This window comes from Arachis ipaensis, chromosome B03 (assembly GCF_000816755.2).
Source record: "Arachis ipaensis cultivar K30076 chromosome B03, Araip1.1, whole genome shotgun sequence".
NCBI lineage: Eukaryota > Viridiplantae > Streptophyta > Magnoliopsida > Fabales > Fabaceae > Arachis > Arachis ipaensis.
The window spans coordinates 35541300-35552972 of NC_029787.2; positions in this window are offsets into that span (position 1 = coordinate 35541300).

An 11673-nucleotide genomic window follows, 5' to 3' on the forward strand; every position below is an offset into this window, starting at 1 on the left:
ATAAATTTATTACACTCGAGCACATAGTCTGCAATCACACAATTACCAGAAGCATATAAAGCATCTGCACCCAATAAGCGATGATAGATCTGAATCAAACATCCAAAGAATTGGTATAAAAACAATGATGAGAGAACAGTTAAGGTCTCAGAGATGTTTACTTTTCAGGATTAAAACTTCTTACTAACTATTTTAACAATGAGTGATTCATTCTATGGCAAACCATAAGTGATTAAAACCTAATCTCTTAGAGGATTAATCTCCTCTAATCTTACTAAAATGCCATAGACAAGGTTAGTTCTTTCAGATCAGAGGGTGAAGTTCAGAAAACTAATTTAGCGCCACAAAAATCTCAATTACCTAAAACTGACCAAATTTTATGTCACATATCTAATCAGCACAGGTAGATTGTAGTTTAGGAGGGGTGTTTTCAAGTTGTAGCCCAAGCGAGATAACTTTCTCGAGAATCACAAGAGCTCGTGTAGAATAAGGGGTCATACTCTCGTTCCAGCCCAGATTCATATGATTAAGAACGAAAACAACACCTTATAATTGAATCAAACATTAATTAAAATAGAAGAGTAATAATATTAATTCATAGAAATAAACAAAGCTCCTAACCTTAATCAGGAGGTTTAGTTGCTCATAACTTTACAGAGAAAACTGAGTTAAAAGTAAAGAAGAAGATTTGTCTCCCAAATCTAAGTGATCTCCTCTTTAAATAGTAAAATGCTAAACCTAAAATATGTTTTTTTTTTTAATTAAAAGTTACAAGGATAAGATGAGATAAGTTAAGGAGTGCTAAAATCCACTTTGGGACCCACTTGGTGATTGCTTCGGTTTCTTCCTGGCGTTCAGCACCAATCTGGGCGTTGAACTCCCATAGGGGAGGGGTGCTTCTGGTCCTCTGCTCCCTGGCTGGCGTTGAACACTAGTTTGGGTGTTTAGCCTGGCTAGTTACTCCTTTTTGGGTGCTAAACGCCACGCTCAATGTTTAGCGCCAGATTTGGCAGTGATTCCAGAAGAAAACTATAAAGTATCATATATCGTTGGAAAGCTCTAGAAGTTAGCTTTCTATTGCTATTAAAACCGCATCAATTGGACCTTTATAGCTCAAGTTATACTCGTTGAAATGCACGGAGGTCAGGGTTGACAGCATCTGCTATCCTTTCTTCGTCTTTGCACATGACTCTGCCAAATTCGCCTAAAATTCATCTAAAATCGTATAAATATCACAAAAACTCAAAGTAGTATCCAAAGATAAATTTTTGCACTAAAACATAGTAAAACTTAATAAAATCTAACTAAAAATAATGTAAAAATAACTAGAAAAATGGTATAAGATGCTCACGCATCACTTGATAATATAGAATTTGCCGTAGCCAAGTGTAAATTGGCAATGATATTTTTCTCCATCTCTTTCCACTTGTCATCAGGAGTGCCGGTAGGCCTGCATTCTATTAGTTATAAGCAATTCTTCTTTCTTACAATTGCCTTGATCTTTAAGTTTCAAAGGAAAAAGTTATTTGACTATTTCCGTTGAAGTTCTCGATCTTAAATTTTGTTGCCATAGTTCTGGCACCAACTTGCTCTTTCTAGAGAAAGATTAAGAATCTAAAACTCTGATACCACCGTTAGAAACCATAGTTAATAGAGATAAAATAACACAACGATAGATGGAACAAAACAAGAATATAGACAATAGTGAAAATAATATGACAAAGTAGTGAAATTATAATCTCTCACAATACATAGAGAAGTCTATATACTCTCTTACGTATTATGGAAATTCATACAAAGGAATTACACATATGAGAGACGTTACTATTTTTCTCTCTAAGTTTCACTCACTAATTTTATGCAAAACATGGCATATATTATCAAATTCCTTAACCCCTAGTATTTTGTGGAGGTGTATATTTGGTTTACAAGTTGATCAAGTTGTGTACAAATTGCATAAGTGTGTGTACTAGAGTCTTCTTTGACATTCATCTTTATCAAGTTCTATGATAAGTTGATAAATATCAACTTATGTAACAACTCATTCTTTGATTAAGTCAAATATTGACTAAACTAACTTATTTTCAAATTGTAAATTTTGACTAAAACTTTGACTATACAAGTTGGACAACTTACAAGTAGTTTCATGAGTCTTCTATTTTGATAAAAATCATTTGTATCATATTTGATTTTAGACAAAGCTTAAATTCTATAATGTTTGTTCTTTAATTTTCTTGAAACTTCATCATACTCTACTTGCATTACTTGTAACCTCTAGCCATTTTTGTTGACTTCAAATCAAAAGAAGAATTTTACTTCTTTTTTTCACATGACTTAACCATCCTACCAAGCTAACATCAACGGAAATATGACTTGGATCAATTGATCGATGTCGGGTGATTAACTCCAGAAGCATTACTCCAAAGGAGAAAACATCTATTTTTTTGTTAGTATTCCACTTGAAGCGTATTCTGGAGCCAGATACTTGCAGTAGCAATTTTAATTTTGTTCTTGCTTTTGGATCATAACAAACTACGTAGTAAGTTCAACTTAGTTCTTACCCTACAGTTTCCATCACTCTAGTGTAAACATCTATTTTTTCCTTATTTTTCCAGTAAAAAATATTTATTTTTTTCAAATAACTGTTTAAAATGTTTACCCTTATCATTAGCTTTTTTTAATCATGTTTAATACAAAGTAACTCAAAATTAAAGTTCTTCTAGAAAAATCAGGTGTCCACCGAAAGAGTCTATGGGTGAATCTTAAGAGTCACTGAAATTATTCTATTTTTTGTTGCTTTTAATAGAGTAAACAAAAAATTAACTATTTGATATTTTTGTCAAGCAAAATTCAGTTTTTATAAATACAATATTAATTTTGTTTTTTCATCGTTAATTTTGTTAGTACCCAAAATTCTAAATCTTTGATAGTTAAAATAATGATTTATTCTTTTAAAATTTTTAAACTACAAAACGGTACATTTTTAATTTCTTTGGGTTTAGAGGGAAAAAAAAAAGAAATTATGATTAAATATCTCATATCTTTTTAAGATTCAATAAAATATAAATTAAATTAAATTTATTTTATTTTATTGTCTACTTATTTACTACTTGTGTGTTTGCTAACCAGCATTAGGTTAGAAAAAAGGAATCAATGTTTTTGGAAAGGAATTGGCGCATGAATCGCATTTACTGAAGGAAAGTAACAGATTGCAACAGTTGATACATAAATACCACATGCATTTGTATTGGATTACAGAAGGCATAGTTGAGGCCTGAGGGACACACACTGCCAAATGATTCTGATTCTCTGAGTTTCAAGTAGGTGTCTCACAGGAAAGGGGGCTTGGAATTTGGAATCTGCCGCTGCATTTTTACTAATATGGAATCTCCTGTTCAGTAACACTTGTTGTAGTACATTAAAAAAGAGTTTAATTAATATACACAAACTAATATTATTAAGAATTTATCTATAAATATATGTTAGCTAAATTCATTAGTTAAAATCTGAATGGAATGATAAAACATTTATTACACCATAAATTAGCAGCAGTATCTAATGACATTTTAATATTTTCACTTTTCAGATTCTGTTGGGGAGTGCATTTTTTATTTTTTATTTTAAAAAAATAGTTTCTAAATGATTGAAGTGATAATTAAATTTAAAAAGTATTTTTCTAACCAATATTATAAAATAAAAAATAGAATTTTTCCAAAAATTATTATTGATAAAAAATATTATTTCAATAAATATATAACAAATACATTAAATATACTTTTTTATAAAAGTAATTTTTAACATAGCTAAACACAAAAATTTTAAATTTAGTGAAAATTTAATATCAAAGTATTAGAAAACGAAGCGTGTAAACGGAAGCCTAATTAAATTTGAAGAATTAAAATTGAAAAAAAAAACACAAAATATTTTATAATATAAACAAAGTTATAAATATTTATAAGTTATAAGTAAATTAAAATATTTGACTATTTATCCCTGTCTTTGACAAAAAATAGAACATTTTATAACACTCTTCTTCTAGTAATAACTATCCATTTATCCACTTTATTTCCAAATCATAGAGAAATCACAATTGATTTTGATTTCTTCGCACAAGAAAATTGAATTAAGTGTTATTGAGAGCATTACCAGTAATTGCTACGGCTAATTCAGTAATTCTCCATCATAGCATTAAGTAAATTATTAAAGTAGGAAGATCTTTACCAATAAATTGTTTTCATGTACACCACAAAAAATCAAATATCTATCTAGTTGCCCATACGAACCAACCATCTATCAATTAGTATTCAAGTGTAAATGTGTAATATGTTGTAAAATAAAAGAGATATATAAAATAAAGATGTATAAATAGAAGACTCTAGTATTAAAATAATTAGCTCAATAATAATTTATATATATATAATAATATTATATGTTGTATTGTGTATATGTCCTTCGGGGACTTTCATATAGATATCCCGATCTAATGAGCCGTATAAATAGGCTGTTACCACATCCATTAAATGTATATGCAGTTTATGATATGCAGATAAACTGACCAAATAACGCAATGTTATCGCATCCACTACTGGGGAATACGTTTCTTCATAATCTATACCGGGCCTTTGTAAAAAACCTTGTGCCACAAGTCGGGCTTTATAGCGCACAACTTCATTTTTCTCATTTCGTTTTCTCACAAATACCCATTTGTATCCAACAGGTTTTACATCTGCAGGTGTACGGACTACAGGTCCAAAGACTTCACGTTTTGCAAGTGAGTCTAATTCAGCCTTCATGGCTGCTTCCCATTTTGGCCAATCATTTCTTTGTCGACATTCTTCGACTGATCTTGGCTCAAGATCCTTACTTTCATGCATGATATCTAATGCCACATTATATGCAAATATTTCATTGACAATTGTCTTATTTCGGTCCCATTTCTCTCCTGTAAAAACATAATTTATCGAGATCTCGTCATTTTCACAATTTTCAGGTACCTGAACGTCTTCTGGCGTTATATCAGAATTTTGGACAACTGCAGGTGTCTTTACTATGTCTTTTTCAACAGGAATCATATTTACCTCTTTTCTCTTTCGAGGATTTTTGTCTTTGGAACCGACAGGCATGCCACGCTTCTGGCGTGTATTTGCTTCAGTGGCTATTTGTCCTACTGGGACATCAATTCGAATTGGGACATTTTCCGCCCTGCCACGCTTTTGGCGTGAATTCGCTTCAGTAGCTACTTGTCCTACTGGGACATCAATTTGAATTGGGGTATTTTCCACTGGTATATAAGATTTGGTTATCCTCTTTGTATCGGAAAATGCATCAGGCAATTCATTTGCTATTCTTTGCAAATGTATAATCTTTTGAACTTCTAGTTCACATTGCGCTGATCAAGGATCTAAATGCATCAACGATGATGCATTCCAATTAAGTTCCTTTTCAGGAAGCTTATTCTCTCCCCCTAATGTTGGAAATTTTGATTCATCAAAATGACAATCCGCAAACCGGGCTTTAAACACATCACCAGTTTGTATCTCAAGATACCTCACTATAGAGGGAGAATCATATCCAACATATAAAACTTGTTCTTTTCAACGTAGAAAATTGGTTGCCCATTAAATGGACATCTATTCTTATCCTTTCCTAGTCACAACATAATATTCTTTGTTTGCATTTGTTATTTAATGTCTATTTATTTGTTCGTGAGTTGCGACACCAACTAAATAAATGGTACCTGCTTATACAAGGAATTTTTTATATAGATATTACTGGAAGTAAAAAGTAAGAATCATAAAATTATGGGTCATCTAGTGTACAGATACATTTTGGTACATATTTACAGATTTTTGTTTTTATTTGGTTGTTTATTGATTTAAAAGCGTATCACTAAAAGTGTTACTTAGAGAAAAAGTGTTACCCTTAATCGTTAACTTGGCTCTGATACCAATTTTTAACATTCGACTTTTCTTTCTTTTTCGAAATTAATTCTTCATATTTTACTTCAAATAAGATTATAATTTGTATAGATTCAATTGGTGGTGCAAATTTATAATCTAAAGTATTGACCATTTCTATTATTTTTCTTGTGTGATTATTTATTATTAGTCCTTGATTCTGATTTTTATAGTTTTTCAATCTTGTTTTAGTTTATAATATTCTTTTTTGCATGAATTATTGTATATAAAATCTTTTATTTGTTTGTCTTTTTCTTTAATATAATTTCTCAAATCCTCAAGAACTTCTTTTATTTCTACACTTTCTGTTGTTTCTAAATATCTTTTTAATTTTTCAACTTCATTCTCCATTTTTTCTTTCAACAGTTTTAATTCTTTTAAGTCATGATATGGTTTTTCAGGCATTTATAAATTTTTTAAGTTTAATTCCAACTTGTTTATATTTATTCTTATTTCTATCCTTTTTATTATAAGGTCATCAATTTTGATCTGAAGATTATTTAATTCCCTTTTATATTCCTTTATTTTACTTTTTAATTTTTCTGCCCTTTTTCTTTTTATTTTATTTTCTGGTTTTTCAATCTTTTTATGCTTCATTATTTATTTTAAAATTTCTGCAAACTCTATCATTGATTCATCACTATTTTCCAGAGATTCTATTAATTTCTCTAGCTCTTCAACTTCTCTTTTCAACTTGTCATAAATTATTTTTAGAGCTTCAAATGCCCTTTGACCTTTGACAGAAAACTGTAAATAATTTAATTTGTTAAAGTATAATTTATTGCATATGTAATTGAAAATGGTTCATCGTCTTGTTCCATTAGATTCTTTCTGTGAAATTTATAAGCTAAACTTATAAATCTTCCAAGATTTTCAGTTGATAAAGGTATAGCATATCCAAGATGAGCATTGAATTTAACATTTACGTTTACCAAGTTTCCATGAACAATTTCAATTATTTGATCTATTGGATCATCAGTAATTCTTTTGTCACAGATTGCTAAGCTTATTGGTGAATTAATTCCTTTCATATATGTAGATTTGATTAAGACTTGTATAGTACTAATATGAATCCATCCAATTTTAGATCTTTTTTGTTGATCCTTAATTTTCTCAATCTGTTTACTCAATTCTTCATCATTTATCAAAGCTATTTCAAGTTCTCCATTGGCGGATTTTATCTTTATAGGTGCTTCAAGTTGAATTTTTCCATAGTATATTATATTTTTTCTATTAAAAACTTCTTTTAAGAGATTTTGTTTATTAAAGTTTTCATTTGATTTGAGATTTAATTCTGTTTTTAGAACAGCTTGTTTTTCATTATCTAATAAAGCAGTTAATCTATAATAATCAGATTCTTCTGTTAATTCTAAACTTTCTAAATAATTCATAATTTAAAGATTAAGATGAAGATATACCTTTTTGGAGAAAAACTTCCTTTATTTAGTATATTTTACATAAGGTGTTTTTATCTCCAGAGGGGAGATTGTAGATGCTAACTCCAGAGGGGAGTTTAGAATTATTTTTCCCTAAGGGAATTCTTCCTCAGATTATAGAATCGCCTTGGCAGCTTCCTCCTTGCTCTCCTAGCATATGAGTACTCTTAGCCTCCTACTTTCTATTGTCTGATACTTCTACAATTGCCTAAGCAACCTATTTATAATAGTTGGGTTTGATGGACAATTCCCATCCTTACATTGATCAAATGACTAATATTTCCTTCAGGGTCCTCAAAGAAATCAGATACATCATAATGAGTGGTGGAGTTCTCAGCATCATTTGAAACAAAATTTGTTTCCTTTCCTTTGTCGTTCTTTTTCAAAGATGCCTGGTAAAGATCGACTAGGTGCCTTGGGGTATGACAGGTACGTGACCAATGGCCCTTTCCACCACAACGGAAACACTTCTCCTCGGTTGATTTATTCTGCCCGATATTCCTTTNCACCAGCTACATTGTTGGTGCTCTATGACCTAAGTGCTTACGTCACTATGCAATAATGTTGAGAGATGCTTCAGATGCACTATCCTCCTCTTTTATCATGTGACCCTCAGATGCATTGTCTCCTTCTTTCATCATGTGAGTTGATTCCGTTTCATTATTGTTTTCTTCAGATATCTCTGAGGCACATAGCTGGCACTTGTGGTCTTCTCTGTCTTTTATTAAATAGCAGAGATTCCTCTTTATCCCTTCAGGGAGCTTTTCTAAAAGTCCAGATAAGTTGTAGAATGCTGATTCAAATTCCACCAAGAGTCTCATCTCTCTTTCTTCAATTTCATTTCTTTTACTGGACACAAGCAGAGTATTTCTACTTTTATAATTAATCCTTGTGTGAGATTCCTTCGTTATTTTTTGAGTTCTTTCAAAGACCCTTGCTAATGTGCTGGCTAACCTTCCTTCATGACTGTAAATCGTTAAATCTTGAATCTGATCAATTGGTTGAAAATTTTCTGGGAAGACGGACATGAATATTACTTGGTGTGCTGGAACCAAGTATTCTTCTTCTTCATTAAAAATAGGTTGACTGTATGTAAATTTTAGGGATATATTCCTTGGATTTACATTGTCAATCATATTTTTAAATCTCTTTACTGCATCAACGAATCCTGCAGGAAACTCACTAATAATTTTTAGATCATTAAAAATTAAAATTGTATCAATTAATCCATATTGAAAAAACTGATAGGTGTCAGATGGGGAAGCATCTGGGAATATAACCAGCTTTGTTAGCTGTTCTTTGGCAATAGGATAATATTCCAAAATTGCCCTTTTTTCTTCAGTCCAATTCAGGACTATGTTAAGGGTTTCTCTGAGATTTGATCTACAGACCCTTTTCTTTTCCTTGATTTCAGCCCTTGTAGGAATGTTTCTTATTATCCCTGTTCTCTGGGTTTGAGCTGGAGCTTTATCTGCTCTTTTTAAGGTTTGCTCTGGATGGAGAGCTTCATATTCCCTGAAGGATTCCTTTGCCTCTTCCAGTGTTAGAAACCCTCCTTTATGAATTAACCTTGATTGATGTGTGAATGGTGCTGCTTTTTCCCAGGCATCATATACTCCTTTCATGGGGCCATTATAAATTACATAATATTTTTTATCTTGGGTGAATTTTTTAATGATTTCAGCAATTGTTTTATTTTCTGAAATTTTTTCTTCACCTGATTTGTCCACCACGCTTAGCTGGCTGAACTCTGATGGTTTTGCTTGTTGTGTTGATTTCATTGCTTCGATAGCCTTCTTGAGAGATTGGATTTGTGTCCTTATTTGCTGACAATGCTTGCATTTTTCGAATTCTTGCTCATATTTTTGAATTTCTTGATCTAATGCATTGTAGACAAACTCCATTCTCTTGTTAATGTATCTGCAATAACATTTTTGTCACCCTTAATATATTCAATTTTTATTGGATATTGTAACAAAAATAATTGCCATCTTACCAATCGTCCATGATTATAATCAACTTTTAAATCATATCGTATGAAACCTGTTAGGTAACTTGAATCTGTCCTTAATGTAAATTCTCTGGGTAGTAAATCAATTTTCCATTTCTTAAGAGATTTAATTGCTGCCTATTAAGTAGTCATTTTCTTCTGGAATATAAAGTTTTGGAAGTTTTTCACATAATTCTTTAATCCTTTGAATTTGCATACTATTTTTTTCATCCAATTTCCATTCTTTTTTAGTACTTATTTTTAGAAATAAGCTTTTAGTGTATTCTGTTATATTTTTTAAAAATCCTTGATCAGAAATATAATTTATACACCCTAAAAATCTTTTGTTTTCGACATAAAAGGCTGGAGCCGCATGAGGACTTTTACTTAATCTTATAATTCCTTTTTCCAAAAGATCTCTACATTCTAGTGAAAACTATTCTCTATCTCTTGCGGAATAAGAAATTTTATTTGGAACATTTATCTCTTTTGTAGGATCTTTTAATTTAATACTTACTAATTTGTTATTTGTATTTTTAATATCTAAAGGATTTTCAGCACAAATTTCATCCAAAAGTTCTTCTATCTTTATTTCAAGATTATTTTTTGGGATATTTATCTGAAAGTATAAATTTAAATAACATGTCTCTAATATAGAAAATATTTTAAATTTTAAGATCTTATCTATAGTAGTAGTTGGTATTTTTATACGTTTTGATTTTTGATCTATTGAAGAATCGTGTGGAGCTTTTAAAACTATATATGTTAATTCTTGAATGAATGGATGATATAGCTTTAAAAAATTATTTCCTATGATAAAATCCATTCCAGAATCTAACATATATATAGATGGAACAATGAACCTATAATTTTGAATAAAAATTTCAACCATCTCTGCTTTTTAGTTAATTTTATGTATTGATTTGTCAGCTATTCTAACTCTTAATGGTTTCTTTAATTTTTTCCAATCAAGTTTTATATTTGAACTAGCAAAGCATTGTGTTGCTCCAGAATCTATGAAACAAGACTTAGCAATTTCTATTTGTTTAGTAAGATCCTTTTTATCCTTCTTTTTCGGACATTCATTTGCATAGTGTCCTTCTTCTTGGCAATACCAACATTTACAATTTTCTTTTTTATTCGGGCAATAGTTATTTCTTTGTCTTTTGTTTTTATTATTATTTTCCTTTCTAAAATATCTCTTTTTTCTCCAGTTTGGATAGTATTTTCTTTTTCTAAATTGATATTTTCTTTTTCTTTGAAAATTTTTATTAAGACCATATTTTTTAGGTATCTCTTCATTATCTTGACAGCAAATTCTAATTATGTTTGCAAATCTTTTTTGAGTTGCTTCTTGCATATAACGTTCTTTTATTTCCTCTCTTATTGCAGAGGTTGCTCCACCAAAGTTATTTTCAATTGTTTCTCTATTTATTTCTCTTATAAATCTTCCCATTATAAATTCATTAGCAGGATATGGAAGTTTTGTTATATACATACTAAGATAATGATTTTTATCTTCTTCTTTTAATTTGTAATAATGTATTCTATATTCGCATATATAAGACTCCACATTACATAGATCATATATCTGAATATTAGCTAAATGGTTTTTTGCTTCTTGATATTCTTTATTATAAACTTCTTGTCTATGATCTATAATATTTTTTTCCAAAAAATTCTTTATATAGAATCATCATTATATATAATATCTTATCATAAGCTGTAGTTTTTGTATATTTTGAATCTTTATTTGTAAACCCTTTTTTAAAAGCATAATTATCAAAACCTGTTTCCCATTTAAATTGAGATTGATTATCCTTAGATGTTCCAGCTTCATTTTTTACTTGTATTGGAATTGCTGGTTCTTCGTCACTTGAATAATCTAGAATGTGTTCTTCATTTTCTATATTGTCAGAATTTACTAATTCTTCTTCTATTTGAAAACCATGTTCCATAATATTATTTTCTTGAGCCATTTTTAATTGTTTAAAAAGCATTGTAACTTCTTCTAATTTTTCTTCAATATTCATAATTTCAATGGTGGTTTTACTTTTAAGTCTGTTATGTTGATTATATTTTGAAATTTTTTTTCTTTGGGATTCTCTTTTTCCTTATTTCTTTGAAATTTTATGGATATTAATATTTCTTCAAGCATATCTACTATAGAATTTAATCGTGGGTTAAAAGTATGATAAAGATGTGGGGAATCATTTCCATGGTAGCATTTTTTAGAAGTTCCGTGTGAAAAATAAGTTTTTTCAGGTTTTTGAAGTCCTTCATAAAACTT